This window comes from Passer montanus, unplaced genomic scaffold (genome assembly GCF_014805655.1).
Source record: "Passer montanus isolate IOZ18808 unplaced genomic scaffold, ASM1480565v1 scaffold55, whole genome shotgun sequence".
Taxonomy (NCBI): Eukaryota; Metazoa; Chordata; class Aves; order Passeriformes; family Passeridae; genus Passer; species Passer montanus.
This window is the reverse complement of record NW_024370485.1, coordinates 3,987,456-4,013,523: the sequence shown is the minus strand read 5'-3', so window position 1 is coordinate 4,013,523 and position 26,068 is coordinate 3,987,456. Positions and strand designations below refer to the sequence as shown.

Below are 26,068 nucleotides of genomic sequence, written 5' to 3'. Positions count from 1 at the left end.
ATTAACCACGTCCATATTCATATCCATGTTTTTTGAACACTTCCAGGGATTGTAATTTTTCCATCTGCCTGAACAGCCTATTCCAACGCCTTATCATCTTTGCCATTAGGTCATTTCTTCATAATATTCAACAAAACCTTGGCACAACTTGAAGTCATTTAATCTCATCCTGTCACTTGTCTATAAGAAGAGGACAACCCTCACCTGGCTACATTCTCCTTTAAGGCAGTTTTAGAGAGTGACAAGGTCTCCCCTGTATCTCCATTTCTCCAGGGTAAATCCCTCCAGCTCCCTCAGTTTCTCCTCCTGGGACTTGTGCTCCAGATCCTTCCTGAGCTACACAGCCCTTCTCTGGATATACCCCAGCACCTCAGTATCAGAACTGAATACAGGATTCAAGGTGTGACCTCATCAGTGCCAACTACAGGGAGATGTTTGCTATTTAATAATTTTTCCAGCACAGAGAGTCCCATTGGTTTTATCAAGCAAGTAACAACCTGAGTGGTTTATAAAATGGAAACCATGCAGTTATTGCTTAGAAGTTCTTCCTAACAAGTACATTTTTCACCTACCAACTCAAAACTATCTCCCTACTATAAAGACCTGTTCATTACATGTTCTTTTTCATTATTTCACATTTACATGAATGATGAGCAATCCTCTAAACTGACTTCATGAAAAAAACTGGTATGGAAATCAAGTCCTCAAATCAGTTCAAATTTACATTGTTGACATATACAGGTACACACACTTCCTGTTATGTATATCATAATCTTGATTTTTATCATCATTTGAATAGAATATGCTGCATTTCTTGCAGGCTATCTTGTACAAAAAATTGTAATTTATTAATTTACCATTAGCAAAGGATATGGATAAATCTGAGACTGAAAAATGACTCAAGACAAATTCTGGAGTTTGGCCACTGACATCTTGAAACTTGAATGCTCCAGCAAACAGTTATTAAAAATTTAATGAGATATTTGATAAGCCTGAAAATAATGGGTGCAGCAACAGAGAAATGTCAACATAAAGGACAGAGCCACACTAGAATTAGACATGCAATAGAATACTGAGTTATCTTTCTCCACCAAACTTGGAGGGCCTGGAACTGAAGTTGTGTTATTCCAGCTGCTGATACTCAAGCTAAGAAAACTAAGATTCATTTGGTTGTGATTCTATTGCATCCCATTACTGGAGAGCAAGAGTGTATTGTGTAGACACCCTCAAATAAAAAGAAAAACAGCACCTTTGCTCACCCACAGACAACCAACCTGTTGGTTGATACAGATACACAATTACACTGCAAATCCAGCCAAGGACTTCACTGGCTGTCTTAACTCCTCACTTGGTGAATATCCAGCTGACACAGATGTTAACTCATCGCTTTCTGTCTTTGCCACTGAATTCTGCTAGCTTCAAATAATTACCAGAAAATGTAGAAAGATAGAGAAGTGAATCTCAGAACAACATTCATAAAAATTTCAAAATATGGAAAAAAAAATTGAACAAATCTTTGCCTATTCTATGGACATAAATCAATAGATCATAAATGCTGCTTTTCCAAAATTAAAACTTTAAAAGCTTTTCTTATCTTTTAGAAAAGGATACTATTTTGAACATCTGAACAATTGTAGATATACTCATCAGAAAATTTCAACTTTTGTTCTACAAAGTTCTACTTTTCTTCAACTTTGTTTCTACACAGTATTTAGAAGAAACAGCATAGTCTGAGAAAGGGACTGAAAGGAAATATCACCTCACTGCCTCAGACTGAAGTTGCAGCAGCTAATGAGGCCAAGCCCAGTGTTTATGCAGCCTTACCTTTAAATGCCAGTAACTCCACTACTGTTCTCTCATAGCAAATATTTCTGCTGGTATGTAAAAGGAGCAAGGAAATCCTCTCAGGAATTAAACAAATAGCTAGGCTCTTCATCTGAAATGTACAACTAGTTGAAATGCACTGATTTACTACAGAAATTATCTATGTTTTATTACAAGTTGCTAAGTCCAAGACATTTTCTGGAATGATCTCTTCAGAGTTCATACACCTGGACAAGTCATGTTTTGTTACTAATGCTGCTCACTATTCTCAGGTGTATCATGTACTTCCTATATTTTCACATCCTAGCTTTCTGCTGCAAATGATAATGTGACAATTCCAGGACCCATGTGAAATAAAATTATAAAACCAAAAGTGAACACAGTTTGATCTTAATACTCAGACATAAAGTAATATTTTCAACAAATTCAGAGATTGCATAACTCATATTTTTTGCATATCTGAGGCTGGCGAGTCTTGTGGCAAGATACTATTTGATTTAGTTCTGTGTGTTTCATCTCACCTCTGAAGAAGGAGTAAGTGGATTAATGTTTGATTGTGTGTGTTGCTTGGTAGAAGAGTTAAACTGATTGCACTGCACTTGAATTTTACAGTTTATAGTAATTGGCAGAATGCTCTGAGCTGGTGTCTAGGCAGTTTTTATCTAATCTAAATCAAAATAAAGTAACGTAACACATAACGAGGTCTGTGTGACTTTGGGACTGAAGATGTCCCAGGGAGCACTACAGGGAACATTACTGTGCTCTGAAGCAAGTAGCGCACTTTTGGATGGTGTAATAAATAATAATAAAGCTATTATTTTTTATTCTTCATTTGGGGTTATTGCTCTATTTTTGAACTTTGTCAGTTTCAGATTTAATTTCTTTTTCTTTGTCAAGCCTTTTCCTTCAGACTTGTGCTAATGCAACTGTACCTACAAAGACCTGTAAAATTCCACTGTCCACAAAACAAAACCCAAACACAAAGCTGAATAATTTTATGGTTTACAGCAGTCAATGACTTATCATCACACTAGGTCCAACAATTTGGAAAACTTGACAATATGTAAGTCATTAATTCTGTGGATTATTGAATGTTTCTGCATATACAAAATCACTTGAATTTAAGGATTTTATTAATACTTACTCAAGCAGAATGCTTGGGACACTGGATAAAATAAAGCAATCAGAAAGCAATACAGCATAATTCATTGGAAAGGAGAAGGACTGAACCAGTGGCATTTTCCTTCTTACATACAGAACTTAAAGGATAGGCATTGAAACCAAGTTCCTTGTTTTGTAGTTACCAGACTTGGGAGAGGTGATAGTCCTGAAAAGGACCCAGTGTCATTGGGAAGTTGCTGAAGAAAGAGCCACGGAGAAAAAAGAACATTTATCCAAGGGTTAACTGGGTAAGGGAGAAAGAAGCAGAATGCAGGAAAAGTAAAATTTTCTGAGATTCAGAGAAGAAAAGTGCAGAAGCAGGCACCCTAGGTTTTCCAGACAACCCTGATCTGAACTAAAACGCTTACAATTGTGTTAGAAAGTGAGGCCCATAAAATTATGGAGCATGTTTTGGAAGGGTTTAAAAAAACTTTTTACATTTTGTTTACTGGAAAACACAAACTACTTGTGTTTTGGATCTTGACAAGGTCTAGAGGTTTCTATATGTTTCAGCCATTGCTCATCCCCTGCCTAATAGCCTGCAATGCCTTTAAAATGAACTAAATAATAGTAGTGAACTCTAGGCTGCTTCTTAGGTAAGAGGAAGTTATGCTGCCCAGAGACAGTGTTTCAGTCTGACTACAGATACAAGATATGCCTCCACTTCACATTTGTCAACATTTCAAAATTCACATTATCTCTGCCCACTCCAAAGACTAGGAGCAGAAGAATTTTAACCAAAAATCAGTATTTTGCAGAAAGAAATGGTATAGCAGGCATATCTCCCCTGACAAGGCCTCAAAATAATTTCAAGTTCATTGCACAATTACTTTTTCCCATATCAAGACCATTACGGAGAACTCCATGGACCCTAAGGGAAAAGAAAAGTAAGATTGCGGTCAGGACTACAGAGACATAAAAAGCCTGGTGTAAGCAGAAAAACTATCCCTTCTATTCTGGAGTTCTAGCTCAGCTTTAATCACCCGACACCTTAGTACTCCATGCACTTCTGCTCAGCTGCTCTGGTAGGTCCTGGCTATCCGGGCACCTATGAACGAAGTTCTTTCTGCTGACATTTTGGTACTTCAGATATGTGCCTCCATGAGTAGGTGCTAAGGCATCCCAAAGTGCCTATTCTCACACTTACCAATTTTTTTCTCCAACAACTTATTGTGAAACACTGCAGTAGGATCTCAGCTGGAAGTAGAAAACCTTGCCTGAACAACCATTTTAACAGTGAAACATAGTCCAAGCAATTTAGTTTAGGTCTGTGAGTACAGAACTTCATCCTAACATGATATGAGACAATTAAAAGCTTTCCATGTGTCAGAGGCAGAAACTTGTAACACTGAAAGTTGTCACAGTAAGTGCACTGAAGGCTGATGTTCACTTGACAGAGACAGCACAAGAAATAACAACCAAGCCTTTTCATACAGTCCAAACAAGTTTCCTCAGCTCCAACAGAAGAACTCCCCATCACTATTAAGTCCTTCTCAGGATTTGGTAAGGACAACACACGTGTTAAGTTACATGTTATTTAGTTAGGAGAGGCTGTTTGCACTGGAGATGCCAATCAACCATCAGGCTTGGACTTAGTCAATACTAATTGCACTTAAGAACTCCAGCACATCCTTAAAGTACTAAATTTGTGTTCAATTCCACTGCTGTTATGAGTACTTAAGAACACATTAACATGGTTTATTGAACCCAATCCTGACCTATTCAATTCCACTGAAGGTCAGCCTTACTTAAAGAATCACATTATTGCCTGCTGTTCATATACAGGGAAATTACTTTATTGGTGTCCTTTCCTTGAACACAATAGCCCTCTACAACCAGTGGATTCAGAAATTAAACATATCATACACAAAAAAACCTTCACCCACAAAACACCAGACTTGCCAAGTTCACTGACTTTGCTTGGCCAGTTTTGGCAGCAGAGGGGCTCCAGTGGTGGCTTCTGTGCGAAGCTCCTGGAAGCTTTCCCCATGTCCTAGAGCGCCAAAGCTAAACTGCTCCAACATGGACCTGCTGCTGGCCAAGGCTGAGCCCATCACAATGGTTTCCTATGGGGTGACCACAAAGAAGGGGTAAGAAGTCACTACAGAGAAGCAGTTGTAGCCCGAGAGGAGAGGACTGAGAACACAGGATAGGAACAACTTTGCAGGTACCAAAGTCAGTGCAGAAGGGAGGTGCTCTAGGTACAGAGCTAAGATTTCCCTGCAGCTGTGGGAGGACCGTGGTGAGGCAGATGTGCCACTGCAGTCCATGGAGGTCCATGTGGAAGACTGTATGCCAGAGCAAGTGGATGCCCAAGGGAGGCTGTAACCCTGTGGGGAAGTCCACCCTGGAGCACGCTTGCTGGTGGGATTTGTGACTTGTGCAAGGGTATCAGCCTGGAGCAGTGTGTTCCTGAAGGACTGAACCCCATGGGAAGGACACATGCTGCAGCAATTTATGAACAACTGCAGCCAATAGGAAAGACTCTCTTGGAAGAACTTTGTGGAAGCCTATCTTCCATGGGAGGGACTCCACACTGAAGTAGAGGAAGAGTGTGAGGAGCAAGGAGATCACATGTGATGAACTGACCATAACCCCCATTCCCTATTTTTCTATTTTCCTGCACCATTACAAGGTAAAAGGGAGAGAAAATCAGGAGTAAATTTAATTTGGGAAGAAGGTGGAAAATAAAGTGTATTTTTTAGATTGAGTTTTATTTCTCATTACCCTACTCTCATTTGATTGGTAATAAATAAAATTAATTTTCCTGAGTTGAGTCTGTTTTGCCTGTGACAGTAATTGGCGACTAACCTCTTTCTGTTCTTGTCTTGACCCATGAGCTCTTCATTATATTTTATCTCCCTGTGAAGCTGAAGAGGGGAAATGACAGAGCAGCTTTGGTGGGTACTTGGTGTCCAGTCAGGGTCAAGCATCCACTGAAGTCAAACACTTAAAAGTTTGGAAATGTGAGAATGATGGTCTCCCATTCAATCTTTGCTGTCATTCCCTTGTGTCTGCTGACAGGATCACTAACTGCAGGATCACCACTTTATTTCCAAAGAATATCAGCATCACTGTGTGCATAGGATGGATGGTGATCGCAGCTATTTAGCAGGTTGTTTCAGCTCATCATTCTATTTGTGACCACACATACATATCCTGTTATGAAAAAAATATTTATTCCCTCACTGACCTATGATGTTCATTACTATCCATCTTAACACAGCACAGGGATCAGTGACGTCTTTTTAAAAGTTTTTTTAAGGAAAGGTGGTGCTATCAGTCCCTCTTTTACAGTCAAGCAAGAAGTTATGGAGTCCCTAGCACTCACAGAAAATACCATTTTCTGATGCACAGCTGACATGGGTCTGATACAGTTTTTCAACAAATAATCACCTCTTCTGCACTCCAATTTTTCAGAGGACATATGCAACAGGTATAAGCTTAACATTTCTGTAATGCAGGAGTCTTCAAGTTGGAAATCCAGGAAATGTGGGGAAACGTACTTAGCAGCCACTTGCAATATCATTGTTTTATGAACATCATACAATGAGCTCAGCGGTAGAGACAGAAACAATTCCTCAGGGCAAATTTGACTTCATGAATTACAAAATTGTCCCCTACATTGTTCATGACACGATTTCCAGTATCTTAAATTAACTAAATGGAGTAGTTCAAGAACCACTTCCTCTGCATTGCTGCATTTGCTCCGCATGCAAAATGGGGAAGGGGTTGTGTTTCAGAAAAGGGTTTGCGGTTGTACCATCAATGATGGCATCGTGCTGCAGAACATAAAACACAGTTTATGTGCTGGCTGAGCAAATGCAGTTCTGATAGGGATTCTCTAATAGGGATGGTAAAGAGTAAAAGATACCAGGTAAAGGAAAAGCATGAAGCAACAGAATGCAGGAAGAAATAGGGAAAGAAAATCTAAACATAAACATCCTTCTTGGAAACAGATGTAACTTTTTAAAAATAGTTTATTTTTTTCAAAAGAAATATTGGCTCATTAGCTAGTTATGAATGTTGGCTTATTAGCATATTCAAAACAAGGGCCCATAAGTCTTAAAATATTTGCTTATTTCCTTGTCTAGAATAAAGCAACTTTTTTTTGTTCATTCTTCTCATTCTTTCTTTCCCTATTTTGCATTGCCTTGGCAATATATATGCCTCTTCAAGAAAAGGACTAAAAATAACATTTCCCTCTTTCCCACTGGCAGCAGAGATGTAAGAAAATAATATATTATCAGAGTGAGCACAGAGGGAAAATAAGATTTTATCAGGGACTTGGCTTGACAAAGATAACATGTTATCAAGAGGGGAACTTGGCAAAGATAACACATTATCAATATCAGGAGTAAAGCCTGGGGAAAATAATGTCTTAATACCTATTAGATTCTAAATAAGCCATCTGTGCTCTTGACAAATTGTTATTTTCTCCAAGTCCCATTCCTGTAAAGAAGTTGATTTTTTTGGCAAACTACTTCTTTAGCAGTTGGGAAGCGGGGGAGAAAGAGCAGAAAAGGAAGCTCCATCTCCCCAAAGGTAGAGGGGTATTCTCTTTCTGCTCAAAAGCTTTGCAGGCAGGTCAAGACTGCCAATGTGACAGCCAGAAAGACTCACATGTGCGGACCCTGAAGGCATATTGCAGGGAAATCCCCTACAAGACTCAGCAAGTGCACTGCAGAGCACCCTGTGACAGGAGGAGAGGGTCAATGCCCCTTCTGTCCTCTGACCTCTCCACCAGGCCCTGAGGTGTTGCCTGTAAGGTTTTTGGCAAACACACTTCTCCACAAAAGCAACGACTAAGCTATCCTTCAGCAGAGACTTTTTGCCATAAACAACCTCATCACAATTAGCAGTATACACGCGGGGTACAAATAAATGAGCTCTTTTAGCTCACTTACAGACATAAATCCTCATTCAGTTAGAGGTTACCATTCCCACAGCTTAAGCTGACCCACAGGGTCACACAGAGCTTCTCACCTCCTGCAGTGCAACACATCCAACTCAGCTTAAGCTGGTCTGAGCCAGCCCAATTGCCTCTGCCCTGAAGCATTCCCCTCTACCACCTCTACGACACCACTGCCTGGTGGATGCCTGTGCCCTGAAGGTGAAACTTCTGCAACTCAATTATAAATTTTTAGAGTTTCAATCTGGATGAATTTAAATAAATTGTGGCACCTCCTGGAAAATGAGAAATCCAATTCATAGTAGGATGGACTACTAAATGCCTTAAATGGCAGAATGTGGGTGAATGCCACTGGTTATTCATAGGAATGGGCAAGCAGGGAATAATTAGAAGGGAAGCTGTGGAGGGCCTGTAGGAGTGTGATGTGAATAATAAAGCACACTTAGGAAAAGGAATATGAATGATATCTGCAGGGTAAGTATTTGTAGCCAGCTGAATTTCCCTGGTGTACAGCAGGAGTGGGAGGGAAAACAATGGGATTTGTTAATCTGAAAATTTCCTATGGAGAAGCAGAATCTCTTTTTTCATTAACCATTTCGATATCTTACACCCAGGTATTCTCTGTTCAGGTGTGAGCTTTGTGTTAAGGTGACTACTGGCCCTGCTATAGCAGAATGTATAATCAGCAGCAGGCAGCCATTACAGCTCTCTGAGGTAAAGCATGTGCCCAAATGTGTCACTGCAGCTGTACACAGTACTGTGACTATCATTCATGGCATAGGATGTAAAAGACTGGAGCTATTCTATGTTGGCTCCTGCTCAGTAATAAATTGTGGGAGAGATAGGAAAGGGAAAAGCCTAAAATACATCATTTTACAGTGTTTTTTAAGAGGACAGAAAGTACAAGAAATAAGTACATAAAATATATGTATCTATGTTTCTACAATTGCCACAGTAACCACAAGCTAGGGACAAGCATGCTCAATGCAAGCCTAGTAGTAGTTAATTCCAATTCTGTTGCTGGTGATTAGCCTCAGCTGCTCATCAATAGAGGCTCCAGCTGATAATTATTAAGTTAAACTTCTGAGCAGTATTTGCATATGTAAAGCACGCTTTCCCTGCTGAAGCAACAATGGATGCTATAATGCATTTCCTGATTGTACAGCTCTTGGATTTGGGGAACCTGGGCAAGAGAGTCTGCTTTGCATATCCTTCCTCACCCTCATCAGGCCAACCATTCAGAAGAAAGGCACTTGCACACTGGCATCTACAAGCTGCAGTGGAAAATATTCCTAACCCTGCACAAGAGGGAAAAATTCATTTCAACCAGAATAATAATAATACAAAAGACAGTTTTGCACATTCCTCTAAACATTTACCTTAACTTCCTTACAACCTAAAAGACATGCAACAACTGGTCTGTGACAAGGTAGCCTGGTCACCTTAGAAGACACACAATAACTCTAGATTGGATCCATTAGCTCCCAGTGACCTCCAGATGTGGTGAAAAATTCAGCATCATTATGTGATTCTCTGTTAAGCTTTTTCTCATACTACTTCCTGCAGGTCAAAATTTAATTTCCTGAATGTAATACTTAGTCACCAGTAACAGCCATGCCCCCTCGATTAACTGCAGTGTCAAGAACACACCATGCCTAGATTACATTTCTCTTTAGTTCTCCACGTTTTCATAATTCCATGACTGACAACACATGCCCAGATCTCCTTAATACCCAAGGAGTTCAGAGGCACAGTCCCTTTAGGGATAAGGAAACATGAAAAGGATTTGGGAAAACTTTTGTGGAATCTATAACAAAACTACCTGTGCCTCCATATAGCTACCCTATCACTTTGGTTTGAGTCTATTCTAGGCTTACTATTAACAGATCTGAATGGTTTTATCAGACAATAATGAATAATAAAGCAAAATAGCTATTTATTTGATGATAAAAATAGAAAGTAAAAGTAAACCAAAAGTTTGGGTTTAGGTAAATATGGGAGATGGGTTGAAAAGGGAAGTCTAAGGCAATGCAGGTGGTCAGCCTGCAGGAAAGCCACTCTCATTTAAGTAATGGTTTAAAACTTAGTTAATAATAAAATTTGTGTGCCTTGCTGGAAGTCACCTGGTAGCAGTGTTACACACTATCTCAAAAACAGACTTTCAGCACATAAACAGAAATGCTGCAGTATTAGTTCAGCCTGGTTGGTGATGCTGAAACCTGCTCAAAAGCTTGTTATATCCCTTAATCTCCCTTGGCACAGAGATGCCATCAGAGAACCATGTACTGGTATTTCGATTGAGGCTGCTGAAAAAGGAGACTGTCTGAACACTGACTGAGCATCAAGGATTGTTCAAGGATAAATAAGTAAGTAAAAAAATCCAAATTCTGCACTACAGCATTTCTTCCATAGTAGTATCAAGACCTCTAAAACCTTCAAATCTTACAGAGCGAAAGCCAACAACAACAGATATCAGCACACATACATAAAGTCAAGTAGCAAAGAAGAAATCTTCAAATCAGCGATCACTCTTCTTTATAAATGTATCTAAAGATTAGACAAGCAAATATTAGTGTTATTCCTCTGATGATGTAACACTGCAAAAGTTATTAATATCTTTCAGCATTGAGTCTTCTTTTCTCCCCACACATTCTCAGCACTTCATTTGTTGCGACTGTCATTTTAGCCACTTCAGTCCCAAAGAAAAGTGAAGGGAAAATGCAAATAACTGCATATTCAGGACACATGAAGGCTGATCAGTGTTATGACATTTATCTTCACTTATGACAAGAGATAAAACAACTCAGGAGTTAGTTTCCTGTCCTCCTCATGAAGAAAAATATCATACCAGATCATCATGTACTATATACAGCAAAATTGCGAACACACTTTGCAGAGGAAAGAAACATGTCAGCAGTGATACAGATGGTAGGTTACATGTCATGGCTATGACATCAGAAATGACACACACATCATTTTAAAATAGTAGATGTAAAAATCAGCCATGGCAGAAGAAATAGCCCTACAACAACAGTATATAAATTACACTACTTGCAAAAGTTCAAGTTGGATTAAATAGCAATGAGTTGTTCATGCAAGCCAACAGTGGTTTCAGAATTAGCTTCAGTGTGGCCAAATATCTACCCAAGGGCTACAACAAATTTCTGGTGATCAAACTCTATTGACATGTAATATGGAACCTCTTTTTTATACTAACTTACTCAACATTTACTTTTTAAAAAGTATTTAGCTTTAATATATTGGAAATGCTCCTTCTACAAAGATATAGTAAGTTTCTAAGAAATGATTTTTTATCAGATGTATCTGATTGCTGTATCAGCTAGACAGAGACAATTTCTATCAGTGACCTAAGTTTCCCATAATACCTGAGGAAAATACTCTTTTTTATTATATCATTATTTTGTTACAAAAGTTAAGACAGCGTATCAGAAACATAATCCTGTTTCAAGTAAGCAAAATATGTGCATGCATACAGCACGGTGGCGTTACTCATTTTTATCTTGCACCACAAATACACCCAGTGCTGTACTGTTTTAGGTTAGAATGTGGGCTATGTCCCCTGTGCCCCATCACAAACCTGCTGAGCTTCCTGTGAAGCAAGCAAAGGAGATTTTTCATTTTCAAGCAGCCAAAAGTTTATTAAGATTAAAACCAGCGAACTGGGAGCAAGACTTAGCTATTCTGCTTACTAAGGGTTTGTCTTGTAACAGATGAGGGGGATCTTTGAGGCTAATTCACATTTCTGCTGTGGTGCACAGAAACATCTTAATGCACACTTAGGATCCTAAGCTAGATTTCTAAAGAATGTGCCTACTCTTGTGTATGGCAACACTGAGGTTAAGCCCTACTGACATGCTTATTTACTATTATAAAATAAAGTTGCTTTACTCAATTAGAGCAGTAGTGCTCAATAGTAACAGGATTTGCATGTTTTTAAGCAAACATTTCCTCCTTTTTTTTCCCCACTTAAACAGATCGATCTCTAGTTTCCCATGTTTTAGTTACCTCCAGGTGTTCCCCTCAAAAGTAGAACATGCTGTATGAGACCTCTTTAGTAAGTACAGACAATGTAGGATTTTTAAGGATGCTTTTAGAAGACTGGATGCAGGGCCAATGGCCATTACCTTTCTACACTGATATATACTACCAACTAATTGATGTCTATGACAAGTTTCTGTGTTGGAGTAATGGGAAGATGAAGGCAGAGGTATTTACAAAAACTACTGTATTGTGTTGTGTCTAGAGGTCAATTACAGTTCTACAATTGTTCTTTATTCTGTTGACAGATTTTCACTAAATGTATCTCTCCAACTTCCTTTGTTAGTGTAATTATAGGTTTATTCACTTCTACCATTTGAAATATCTTTTATCTTAACATCTTTGTGGAATAGACAGAGACTTGACCAAAATTGTTGCTTATTGAAAAAACCCAAATTAACACACCTTATGCCTAAAGAACAATCAGACACGGAAAAAACCAAGAGATCACCGACATAATAAAAATGATGCAACTGTAAAAGTCCTTTCATGGTCAAGCAAAAGAAGAAACAACATGACTGGAAAAAAAGAAGAGAGAAAACAATGGCTTCCTTTCTCACCTGGTCCCATCTTGTTTCAGGAAAAGCAAAGGATCTTAATATTTTTAATTATATATTCCACATAAATTTGAGCTATCTAGACATGGCAATCAGCTGTTAAGAAGTGACAGAGGATAAAGTTGAGGACTGAACGCTAAAAACATTACTTCCATTACCTTTATGTTCTCTCCAAGAACAGGCTGCTGCAATACATACTTATGGAAAATAAGGAATCATGGACTTCTCCCTTTTAAATTATGACCATCTACCCAGGAAAAACTGAGGCAGGCAAGAGACTAAGAACGCTTTATAGTCCTGTTACTACCAAGTTTACTTTCTAAATTATGCCTTCTTTTGGTCTTAACTATCATTAAAACAGTACAGATATTGAATTACACCAGTCCTGACTTTATGCTTTCCGAAGAAGAAGATCCTGTATGTCTAACATTATATAATATATATCCTGTCCCTTATGGTAAAATTCCAATAGACAAGACATTCAAACGTGATTTCTCGTGTTCTGAGAGACACTCTTTCCTCTCTTGAGAAACTGTAACTTCAGCAGGTACATATTTAAAATTCACACTAGCACCTTATACAGAAATTATTTGGTTTCTTATTTGATGAGCAAAATATTTATTGTGAATTCCATCAGACAATACTTTCTTTTCTTGAATAATCTGACTGCATCCAGTCAACAGGGAAAGTTGTATTAAAACTGTTTTTAAGGTCTTGCAATATTTTAAATTTATTGGAAAGTCAAATTTTGGAGCTACATGAGAAAATATCAGTGGTATTTGCTCGTTTCTTTTGCATTAAGATCTCGCTTTCATCTCTGCAGCAGAAGCTGAAAAAACATCACCTATCATGACAAAAAAAAAAAAACCAGAAGAAAAAGCTTTTAAAAACTTATCATTTTAGATACAGTAAATTATGCCCTTTGAACTAGCAATGCAAAATTTTTCTTAGGATTGTTCAAACACCTTATGCTTTACCATGACAGCAGATACATCAGGTAGGCTGGGTAAATGGAAAGGCCAGCACCTGTGACAACTGTGGGGCATCCATCAATCCAGCCTAAAGAGAATTAAGAGAATCCTCAGAGTTGCCAGGCATTTGAAGTGTCTAAATACCCTTTAGTAATCTTCAGTAGAACTTCAATGACTACAGAATTATACCTGATAAAATAATACACAAAATTAACAAGTATTTATCAAAAATTTGAATTACTGAAGGTTTGTTTATTTTTGTTGGAACTATCCTTGAGAGGGCTCTGCAGGCAAAGTTTTGTACTGAAAAATGGTATTTTCACTGATCTCTCTCCAGTACACATTGTAGAGTTCTTTCCTTCTCCAAACTGAGCATTCAAAAGATGTCCAGATTGCTGGAAAGAATGCTCAACTAAAGGTAAAATGCCATCATTTCTACTCTGTCCCACTGTAGCGCTTAAAAAGCTGAAGTTTAACTCTGCCAAGCATATAAACCTCCAAATCTGTTAGACACCAATTACCATGTATTTAATTTCACAGCTGTGCCTTTTCCCTTTTTGATTCACCACCTTTCTCTGCTTCTCTTGTTCAAGCCTTTTGCATCTGGTTCATAATCAGGTCCTGATGATCCTTAATGCCTTGATTTTAGAGCCCAGCATTCTCCTCATTTTGGGAGAGAACTGGGAGAGAATTCTCCCAATTTTGAAATTTCTGCAAATTCTCTCTCCATCCTCTGTGTGGCTGTGCAGACTGTAATCCCTCATAACAGGCTGATGATGATCCTGCTCTGTGGATTAAGCAGTATAAAATGCCTATGCAATGAATTCATACCTTCCAAACCAAGCAGCCCAGGTATATCTAATCTAACCAACTGGCTTTTATCAGCTGCACACAAGAGATGTGAAAATAAGCTTAATTTCAAGCCTCAGTCACATAGCCACAATCATGTTATTATTTTTTGTATTTAACAGAATTAGCACTTGTGAGGAATTCTAAGGTACACTCTGTAGTTATACATCTCTAGATTTGGTATGGCTCAAGATTCTTTGAAAACTGTGAAATGACAATATTTTCATGCCTGGTTTTGATGATTTCTCTTAAAACGAGAAAGGGAAGAAATATTGCTGAACTTCAAGTGCAATTTTGCTGCTTTCTTCTTGTGAAATCTGTATTCCCATGCCAGATGGTGTCTGAGTTATCAAAGTTATTACCCTAAACTCAATTAGGGAAGAATGAAAGTAATTAAGTAGGGGATGAAGTGACAGAAATATTCAAGATATAAAGCATCTAATATGGGTGAGGACTCTCTAAATTAGACAGAAATTCATCTAGAAATGCAACCTCAAACAGAACAGCTTGAGCCTTCACTTTCAAATACTCTAAGATATTGTGCAAAATTCAGTATTTGCTCAAGTGGGCACAATTCCCAGTGACACAGTGGCTGTAGAAGGTGGGAGTAATTTTTTTTCTTTTGGAGAGCCTATTAGTAGCAGTCACCAAAAACACTCTGAAACAGTTACAGCTCAAAATGCTCCTCTATCTGTTGTGGAATGGTTTTTCAGGCTGTTTTGTCAACTCAGGAATGCTTGTTTCCTCTCTTAATCCTGCCTGGTTTGTACTCACCACAGCAAAAAACCAATTACAGAAAATACATTTTACCAGAAAACCTGTGACACAGAGGTACTGTCAACACTTACTTTACACTTCTTTTTTCTTTCCCTATTTGCTTTTCCTTTCAGGAATCAAATCAAAAGTTGGCACTGAGCTACAGGTATGACCAAGAACTGTGGCTACGGGTTTTAAGATGAAGCAGCCAAAAATTATTTTTAATCTACTGATGACTGTCTACTTATAGGAGAAATATGTAAGAAAACCCAATGAAAACAAATCTCTTTTTACTTATCAATAGTCACTTCTGCATAATTTCAACTGACAAGAATCATGTTCATGGATAAAACTAATCAGGATTATTTGCTAGTGCTCTGCAGGCCGTTCACTCATTTTCTCTTTAATGGAGAGATATACAACCAAATTCTCAAGATAAGTGTAGATGAAGGATGGTAAAGAAAATGCTCTTTTGTTCTGGAATGCTCAGAATTGGAGCCGCATAGCTGAAAGAAGAGGAACGTACACTGCTTTAGAGAACAGGGATGTAGATGGTGCTACTGCCACAGGTAAAATCCCTGTCCAGAAAGGAAACAAAATAAATCCTAATAATGCTTGTATCTCTTGCTCCTCCACCTACCATAACACAGCAATGCCATACCATACCTAAGATTATAATGAGGAATGAATACAAGAATTTCAAGGATAAGCAAGTGTAAGTTACAAAATACCATAAGTACTTCTGCCTTCATTTGCCTCACGTGTGTACAGCACAAATAAAAGCACAAAGCACTCCTGCATGTACTACCAGGAGAGATGGATGTAACCATGATATTTTATGAAAAATTCTTTTGCCAGGATACTTCCCCTCTTGAGGAGCTGGAAGCTCCAAGAAAGAAATGTAAACAATAACTACCTGCTGCTCTGGAATGCAAGAGGTGCATCTTCCATTGGTCCATGTGGATTGTTTTCAAATGCTGACCAATCACAGCCACTTGTGTCGAGGCTGTGAGCAGTCACAAGATTTTGTTACGCATTTTATTCTATTCTTGTTCTTGGTAGCCTTCTGATCAATCTTTTCTCTCTGTTCTTTTAGTATAGTTTTAATGTAGTATTTTAATATAATATATAAGATAATAAATCAGCCTTCTGAGAAAATGGAGTCAAGGCTTGTGTCTCCACACATGGAGTGCTCGCCACAACAGATGCAAGCCCTAACAATGGTTCCAGTTTGCAGGGCGCTGGCCTGACAAACTGCAGTGCCATGATATATGTGCTTAAGAGAGCTCTTTTCCCACCACCATAAAGAAAGGACTGTTTTTAATGTAGAATACTTAAATGTTGGTCTTAGCACAACCTCACAAAGGTTACAAATCTCTGCAGGAAGGGACTGCAGCAGCTCCTCAGAAAGAAGAGTAGAAGCACAGGCAGTGAGTATGAACTTCCTAAATGAGCTGGGGCACAGCCTAAGGGACTCTGCCTTCAGTTACATCCTTTCAACAACAGTGGCACACACTTTTCTTGAGCAGGGCTGCTCTCAAAGGCTATGCTGGGATCAGAAGCAGAAATATTCTAAAGACTAATTTCTGCAGTTCAAGAAAGAGAAAGAAGGCTTGTAGTACAGTTACAGCCAAGCTGCCACTTGCAAGTCTTAGAAAATATCATCCATGACAAGTAAAGCTTAAAGCTGACTTATGCCACTGGGAACAACAAAAAATGGATCAGGAAGAAATGGAGAAAAACTCATGACTGGAGACTTTTGTTTCTCTCAGGAACTGATTCACTAGAGTCAAAATACGACACTATGGAGCATATGGGACTGCTGCATATATGGTATATTGATGTCTGTTAAATGCTTCTGGAGGGAAACAAAAACACCCATCTGGAATTGCCATCAGTTCAGCTGCAACATTTCTGGAAATGCAGTAGCATGATGGCTTCATGAGCATTGCAGGTTAGGACAGCTAAGGCAATAGCACTTCCAAGTGGTGTATGAAAACTTTCCTCCTGTGCCACAAGGGTAGCACAAAGGGCACTCTGCAAATTGTTCCCTTTCTGACCCCCAATAAAGTTACCAATAAATCAAAATGAGTGCATCTTGCCAATTGAATTTCAGTGCTTGGAGAATTTTGAACTCAGGGCACAGTACAGTGATGGGCTTATATATGTCTTCAGGAAAAAGAGCTTAAACTATTAGAGCAATGGAGTATGCAGAGAGCAGTGAAGCGCTGCTCCGAGAAAAACAAAAATCAGTAACTTGAGGTCACATTTCATATCTTGCTTTGTAAAATGGAAATAGCAAGAAGGAGGCACAAATCCAATTTAAAATAGAGAACATGAACTGGAAAAGTAGAAAAAAACCCATAATGAAAACCCAGAAATGGAACCGTTAAGACAAAGATGACAAAAACACCTACTGGATCTGAGATAAGCATAGCAGATGCTGGCCTTAATTTAAATTTTACCAAGGAAAACCATCTGGTAGACTGCTGGTTAATTTGTTGGAAAAAGAAAAAAATAAAAGCACACAAACTCTTTAGACTTCTCAATTTTGGGAAACCAAAAGTGCATATATATTACTAAAATCACCTATCCTAGTTTCAGGGAACAATTAAATCCTAGAAAATTAGTACCTCAAGCTTCTGTAATGTTGACTTACACAGAGGTATGAGAAATAAATCTAAACCAATAGATATATTTATAGAAGAGCAATTCTCCATAGGCAGTGACATATTCATCAGCACTTTCTTTGTGAGAAAAAGAAAATTACTAACGTCAGTAAAAGCAGTGGTGACTCCCTTTATAATTCAGATGAGGGAGAATCCTACCACGCATATAGTAAGCCAAAATTATTAAGACAGTGATTGAGAACTCTTTCCCAGAATAGCTTGCTCTGCCAAACCCATATTTTTATCTTTATTTGAAATTAATTTATTCCCCAGCTGTCAAGAAAAGTCTAGCAATCAAAAACTTTTTAATTTTCTTTTTTTTTTTCTTGTTTCTCATTCCTAATTCCGGTACAGACTGGGAGAAGGAAGAATGATAAGATAGAAAAGCACTCATAATTATTGTTTTCATTTAGGTGATGGACAAAAAGAGTATTATTTAATTTTTTTAATTCCCCATACTGGTAGTTTATAATGAAATTATACTATCTGGAATATTTTTTACTATGTCTTGCTACCATTTTGTAAAAAAATAAGGTCTTGAAGATCACGTAGATGACTTAGAACCACATTCCATTAAAATTAATAGTCACTGAGGAGCCTGAGAGGCAGAGATTGCTGGTAGGTGCACTTTTAGGAATCTATCCTTATTCCAATTGCTTAAATGGCTTTAAAAATAAAGTCATAACAGACTAACTTTGCTTGACCATGAAATTTAATATTCTTTTGAACATGCTATCCCAGGACTTATTATAAAACCATTTTGACGAGCAGGCACCTGCCGTGCTCTGTAAGCACACAAGCCTCAGGAAATGCAAGGGCTGCAGAAGGGAGGGGGAGAAAACCCACAAACCTGAAACAAGCTTTTTATGCCCATGGCTGCTACTGAATGGTTTGGCCATATCCAGTTTTATTTTGATGTGTACTGCAACAATTTGACTTGGAATATATTCACTTCTGCCTTACATCTACTATACTGATAATGAAAATCCTGCCAAAATTGAAATTTGAACACTTTTTCCCATTTTAATAAATGAGACAGGCTAGTGCCCTCTCCTGCTAGTGATCATTTGCTTTGTGCAGGTAACAGACCAAAGCATTTCAGTCAGCTCTTAAGTGTGAGTTTTGATAAATGTAGCCTAGTTTTAGGCTGCTTCATTCATCACAGTGGCTCTGAGGCAGCCCATGCTCAGAAATCTCAGAATCAGAGTAGAACTTCTTGTGCTACCATGCAGCAGTTAAGTCATATTTTAGAGAAGAATAACAAGCAGCCTCACAAATGAAACATCTTTATGGGGTGGTACACTGTGGATATGAAATACTAACAAAAAGGTTTTTGGAAGAACAGTTCATTAATTTCTTCTTAAGTAAGACTACTGATTAAAATGAAAACATTCCCTGTTCACTTCACTAGCTCCAAATACAATAGGAGGTCCTTAGAGTACCTTTTTTCCCAGCAGAGTTCAGGAAAATTAAAAACAAAATAACAATCTGTAATCATTTTATATTATTATATTTAAAGTCCTCTTATTTGGTAACAAGCTAACAACCAAATCCTTGTTCAGAGGATTTTTCAGGCTTTCAGGCAGTCCACATGAGCTTCCAGAGAGACTTCCTGAGCCATGAAATGAGGTATGAAAATGTTTAATCCCTGACTGAACTGCTATCCTTGTGGAAGCACTGTGAGTACATACAATTACACCAGAAAAAAATTCATGTTCACCAGCAGTACATTCCATTGTGGGGAAGCAGCTTATTATATCAATACAGATAAGTTTTTTTACTGGGGCAGTTGTCTCCATGCTGGAAATGCTTCACCAGTACAAGATACAAATGACTGTATGCTGGAGAGATGCTCTGAGAAAATACACTCCTTAGACCACTGCAGTATTTTACACTTTCCTTCCTTTAGATTTCTATAAATAGCATTTTTTAATCACCAGCAATTTGATATATAAATAAGGCTTGGGAGATGGAGTGGGATTTTTAGGGTGGCAGTCATCAGTTACAAGAACAAATAGGCTGTGCTCATCTTCCTAATCTCTCGGATACTTCTGAACCTGTTATTTGGGCCTGTTTCCCCAGCTCCTAAATCACCTGGGTACAACTGAAAAGTATATTCTTAGTAAAAATAGTCTTCAAGATTTTCAAACTAGGATGGTCAAGATTGTACCTTTTTAGTTAACACTGAAATTTTAACACAAATTAGAAAGTTATTCCAATTTTTTTTCAGCCAGTTTAGCTTTCTATATGTTTTTCAGAATAATAGATTTTTTTTTTATATTAACAGCATTTAATCTAAGCACAAAAACTACTGGATACGCAAAATCACTGATTTGCTTTTTCTTCACACTATGTATTTCCCAAAATATTTTGTTGAGTTTGTAGATTATTTTTTCAGGCTTTTGAAAGCATAAGGACAATTTTTACCTAAGTTAAAAAGACACTGGCCAATAATGATATTAATTAATGAAGGTTAGTTTCTTTTCTTTTTTTTTTTTAATTAAGAAAAAGAGAAACTATCAGAAAGAAATAAGTATAGAATGCCTAGCTTTAGGCAGTGGCAAGAATGGTAGAGACAAAGATCACTCTTGTCAGAAAACAGCACGGCTTTCTGGAATTTATTGCTATTACTTACATGAATGAATTTTCTAAACGAAACTACAAACATTACAGAGATAGAAGATTCTGTAAGGCTCAGATTAGCATTAAAAGAGTATAAATTGGACATCTTCTATACTGCTTTTTCTCAGTAAGTTCCATGAAGACCAACAGTTCAAACTCATATGAGAATTCTGGTTATCAATACAGAAGAAAAGTTGGAGGAGAGACTACATCAAGCACTTGCTGTTTTGCAGAAAAAAATTATATTTAAAAAGTTATCACAGGTGGCATGTACTCTTGCAATGTGGTATTGTTTTCATCATGGGGTCAGCTGCCAAAATAAAGATTTGGACACACAATTGTACAAAAAAACAGATTAGCAATTGTGGGTCCAAAATTTCTTGGCTGTGATCCACTTAAAAAAAGTTACCCTAGAAGCTATGGTGAATATAGAAAATCTGCCTTTGATATCACTGAAGAATACAACTGAACTTTTCTCACTTTGGCATGACCATGGTTCTGGGCTGTGGAGAGGAGGCTATGTAATAATCTTGATCCTCATCAGTACTTGTGAAATTCACAACTTATAAAATCAGAGTACAAGGAATCTCATTTTCTTGCAATGAATCAGCTCCAAGTACAATACTCTATCTTTTTTAGTTTAATTTCATGGCAGAATTGGACAAAGCCATCTGCTGCCAATTGTCTTGGCAAGTGGCAGTATTGCTGCTGGCTGCTGCCAAAGCGCAGCACATTGCCATACATCTGTTAGAGCTGCCATGAACCAGCAAGCTTCAGAGCTCCTCTGCATTGCTTCCTCCTCCCAAATCCCTGAAGCCTGAACATGGCCAAAGTACCACTGGCACGGCAAAGGTGAGAGACCTCATCCAGAATCCTGGCTGTACTGGGAAGCAGGGAGCATCTCTCTCCTGGCTTTGTCCCTCCCTCTTGGCCACAGTGAAGGCAGAGAAAAACTGTGCGACTGTCCAGTAGACACAGCCTCCCTTCTGGTGCCTAACTACTTGTGATGTGCTAGAAAGGCTGCTGGTAGCCATGGGCTGTTTCAGATTGCCAATGGCAATGCACTGATTTCGGCTAAGCCATCCCCCTCCTCCTAGAAGCTCACAGGACCTGAGGTCAGGCCGCCAGACAGAAGGTGGCCCGAGTTGTCCATCTCCGCCTTTAACTTAGGGGGTTGCCATTTAGGGTCCTAGGTAGCTCACGTGAACTCAGCTCACGTTTTGAAGGAGAATTTTGATCACTGTATTGTGAAGCATGCTGAGAAGAGCCTTGAAAGCTTCTCTTCTTTTACCTTGATGAAATTTTAACTTTCATTGGAGTTGAGAGTACAAAGATAGAAACCCAGTCCTTGTGTCAACCACTGCCAATCATTCAGGAGAACCAGATAATAATGAACTCTCTTAACAGGAAACAATGGTGAAGCACCTAGAAATCACTAGTACTGACATGAAACTCACATCATGAGTTTCAAAATTATTGGTGATATTGTCCAGGCTCTCACAGCTGCCATAGTGGAATTATGTAGGATCTCAGGTAATACATGAGAACAAAAATATACTTAGTCCTGCTAATAGTAGAGAAAAAGTGACAAGGAGTTCCCTAAAGGTATAAAAATAGAAGAGTAAATAAACCTTCCCCCTCACCACTCATCAAGATTTTCTGAAGCAAGCTCACTGATACCAATGGTAAATACAATTTCCTGATACAGTCTCTTTTGGCCTTTATTAAATGACAAAAATAATTATAATTAAATAATAATTATTATATCACAAAGATACTTATATATTTTTAGATAATGTTTTAAAAATTTACTATTAAAAAAAAAAGCAACATGCTGTCACAACTATTTCTTAAATTACCACGTTTAGCAAATATAGGTAAAGAGGCCAGACTAAGTTCCCTGATTTTTGCTGATCTGGTGTTTTTTTAAAGGTTTCAGATCAAAACAAGCATCAGAAGAAAGGTCACAAAATACACAATGAAATACTGGTATGTTCTCAAAAGAAACTTGTTTTTAAAAAGAGAAATGATTTCTTACTGATGAGTCTATTTGATGGATTACAAGAAAATCAGAGTCAGTGTATTTAAGAATTAGCACCCTAAAACATGTCAGAAATGAACACAACAATATGTAGACCTGATGCTTAACAGAGAATAAATCAATCTAAGTGGACACAGATTATTTTATGATGCACAATCTCTGAGCAACCAAGGGATCAATAGTGGGTTAAGGAGAGAGCAAGAATCTCAAAACCTGTTCTCTTTTATTAGAAACTACTATGAATAGAGCCAACAACCACTACTAGCAGTTATACCAGTCCTACATGATTTACAGGCCATAAAGACTTGTAGATAGCATTAAATGAATTAAGTTGATTCTCAGCCAGTATTAACTACTACCTAAAAGCAAAATTATCTAGTGAAAGAGAATCCTTGATCTCTGCTTCTCAAGGTGGGGAGTTCAGGAAGCTGAAACCAAACTGACAAAACAGCAAGTATCTTGACCTGGGTGCCCTGCCTCAGAAAATGAACTTGGTGTAACATGTTGATTTTAATTTCTTGGTTTGCATTGTTTCTAGGATGCCAGGAACTAAGCCCAGTAAACAGGTACATGCATGTGAACCACTACAAAGAAGTTACAGCAGGCAGTGTGGTTACTTAGATGACTGAATTTATGTAAACACTTAAGTTTATGCAGAATCAGGGTCTTGTATTTTAGAAGAGGACGTAACTCATTTTGTATCTTACATATTCAGTGGGAAACAAGCTGTGACTGCAGGCTTGGGGTTCTATATTTAAAGTCCAGAAATTCAAATTCATCCATGGTTCTCACAGTATCCATTGCTCTCTCCACTTGCACATATGTAGTGTTTTGCATTGCTGTTTATGGTAAGAAATTTATGCTCTGAAGTGTATGTAAACATTACCAACTTATGTTTCCCACAGCTGCTGTAACTCTAAAGTTCTTGGCTTCTGTGCATTTAAATTAACAGTCATAGCAATATACCAAAGCCTCCTCTTGCACTGAAATTCAAGTCTAGGTAATTGTTTTACAGTATATAACCAAAATACTCATACTGATCTCCTGATCAAATAGCTTACCTTCTCAGAACATTCTGAAGTGGCAGGTCACATACTGCTACTCCTGCACAGCATCTCATCTTCATACCTATCATTTTCTCAAAATCATGGTGTTTTTTTCAATGTTATGGACACCTGCCCTTGTGAAAGGTCCTATTCAAACACCCATGAAATTTTCAAGCTAAGTCTTGTTGAAATCATCCATTCACAGAAAAAAAAAAAATCTAAAATAGACAGATAACATTATTTTATCCCCTATTCTTCTTAAATCTCCACAGCATTTAAATTAATATCTTTGTACCTGTCCCTTCCTCATCATGTAACAAATAAACTCCTAAGCAAAGTGCTAGATACCTCAACTCAATGGGTAACTTTCTTAAAGTCAGAATTGGCAAAAATGGGGACAAAGAATGAAATTATTTCCTGCTACAGTTAAACAGTAATTGAATCATATTTGCAAGGAAAATTATTTTCTCCTAGAAAATAAGCAATTTTCTCAAATAATTAAAAAAGTCTTCTATAGAGTTTTCATCAAAATGTAAAATTCTATCCTGAACAGTCACAGTCTGTGAACAACTATAAGCCTCTTAAAAAGGACATTTAGAATGGAAATATTTTGTCAATCTCAATTCTTTATAAAAACACTTCAATATTTTCCTATGTGTATTTGTACAATAACACATAACTGGAGAATATGGAATACTGCTCTGTTCTGGTGATCCTTATTTAACAAAGAACTCAGTAAGATGAATTATGCGAAGACCTACAGAATGGCCTAAGTGCTAGAAAACCCAATTCTGAACGAACTGCTGAAGGACAGAAATCTACTCAGATAAACAGAAGTATGGCTAATAGGCAATTTGCTCATATCCTTTAGGGAAATAGTAAAGTTCACTCCAATAAGACTTCCAATTTCAAGAGAAAGGTACAGGAACCAGAGATTGATAATTGAATTTTCAAAAATAAAAGACAGAAACACTATCCAAATTTTGAGCAAAAAAAGTAATTAAGGATTGACATAACTCACCAAAAATCACCAATAATTTTCTGTCTCTGTGTATTTTACAATCATAACAGGTTTTCGTAAAAGGCTATAAAAATCCTCTGGCCTACATCATGCAGAAGACTCCAACTGCATCTTTTTACTTGACACACTAGAAATTCCCTTAATGTCAATGATTTTGGTGAAGGACTAAGAGAGAACAATAAGAGCTAAAAAATCCCAGAGCGCAATGACACCCCCCCTGCTTGGGGAACCCTATTTCTGGAATTTCAAAGAGGAATTTGGAAGTGCAGGAATCCAAATGTTTAAGGTATGTGAACTAATGAAGTACTACCACACGCCCACTGTGAAGCCAGCCAAAGCCAAACTTCATTAATCTGCTGCCATATCTCATGGCACCACAGTCTACAAAATCACACAAAAACACTTGAATATTACTGGCTGCAACCAAAATAAGAAAGAAGTCATATAAATGTTAATGAGATGATGTCTGTGTCACTTTATTTAAAAGCCAGACTAATCCCATAATCCTAACAAACAAAAATATTAGGCTCTCCACAATTACAACATAACAATGTCCAGATGGTCTTGTCTGTGGGGAACAAGAAGAACAAGAGGCTTTACAAGTTAAATTTCAGGGAAAAAGTCCAAGTCCCAAGGAAAACTAAGATAGAGCTACTTTTGGAGGTGTTGAAACAGTGACTTCACTGCAGTAAGTAGCAGCAATTGCTGATAAAGGTATTCCATTTAATTTTTAAAGGGGAGTCAGGTGTATATACTCCAACATTACTGAAGAAAGAACAGTTTGTGTAAGGAAGGCTGAACATTTTTCAGTTTCCCCTTTTAAATCTGTGTGGTTTATTTAAGAGCTATGAAAACTATAAATCAGCCATTGAGCTCTCACACAACTCGCACTAACACAATAGACAAATAGAGAAATAGAAACACAGGGAAGAGATTGGAAAGTTCGTAACTTTTCCCCTTCCCTCATTGTGGTGCATAGTTGGAAGAGCTGGTTTAGTCACACTGAGGTAGAGCTATTGTACAAGGATACACACATTCAGTTCTTTGGACTGCAGTGCCCCTTCGTGTACACTCAACACGAAGGGGCACTGCAACACGATGGTGCTCCAACACAGGTTTAAAATGGTGCTTCAGAAAAATTTCAAAAGGGGTCTTGGAGCCAGATGATTCAAGCCAGAAGGGTAGTCCCTCATGAAAAGCTTTTGATACTTGACTAAAAAAATGAAGGAAGCTAATATGCTGACAAGAAAAGATGAGAAATATGTCTACTCAGCACATACCAACATCTTGGAAAACAGTGCATGTTTGGCCGACTAAATGAACTGAATTTGACCTTTTTCCTTATTCAGAGACTTTACAAAATCTGTAATTTTTGAACACAACAAGCACTGAGATTTTACATAATATAATTAGTTGCTGGCAGACAACTTTAAGACTCGACTTTTGTTAGCAGGAACGTAAACCGGGGTATCTTCTATCCAGTGGTCCATACTAAGTAACCAGGGAAGACAGTGTGCTCAAAAATAAAGGATGGAATTTGTGCCAGGAACAGCCAAAACCACTACATAATACCTATCAGA

General features: G+C 37.9%; 1 protein-coding gene across 2 annotated transcripts in view; it reads right to left on the bottom strand.

The window, feature by feature from the left end:
* The window catches only part of LARGE1 (LARGE xylosyl- and glucuronyltransferase 1), a 280,581-nt gene that overhangs the window by 147,756 nt on the left and 106,757 nt on the right, over positions 1 to 26,068 (bottom strand). The gene's annotated exons all lie outside the window — the stretch shown is intronic.